This window comes from Galeopterus variegatus, unplaced genomic scaffold (assembly GCF_000696425.1).
Source record: "Galeopterus variegatus unplaced genomic scaffold, G_variegatus-3.0.2 Scaffold65, whole genome shotgun sequence".
Lineage (NCBI taxonomy): Eukaryota > Metazoa > Chordata > Mammalia > Dermoptera > Cynocephalidae > Galeopterus > Galeopterus variegatus.
Window position 1 is genome coordinate 22,699 of NW_007726176.1, and position 582 is coordinate 23,280.

Here is a 582-nt window from a genome sequence, read left to right on the forward strand (position 1 = left end):
TCTAATTTTCCTTGAACCTACAGTCATTTCTAGAAACCAAGGTCATGCTCATAGAGAGCTCATTTCTGGGCTGCTGCTACATCTGTGCCTCACTGGTGTAGACCCAAAACATGAGGAGCCTGTATTTTTGCAGAATGTACGTGGCAACAGGAGCCACGCTCCCCCTCAGCTGCTTTTCAACCTCCACCTACCCAGGAGAACACGGGGGAGTGTGGAAGACATTACTGTGATCACCACTGTATCTGGTTTTCCTCCCCTTCCTGGAAGGTCAGGCAGGGTCCTGTGACTTGCTTTAGCCAATGAAATATGAGCAACGGTGATGTGTCTCTGCTCCCAGCAGAAGCATTTAAGTGCTGGTGTGTGATTCTCTAGGTTCTCTTTCCTCAGGGGACTGTACAACCTCAGGGTCAAATTCAGCCTAGTGCTGCCCTCTGCAACTTGTGAGCAAAGGCAGACTGGTGAGTGGTTACAGCACGGGTCCTGGAACCAAGCCATCAGGTTCAAACCTCAGCTCTGGGGCCGGCCCGGTGGCGCACTGCTACAGTGCGCCGCTTGGGGGCGGGGCGGCGCTCCCGCCGAGGG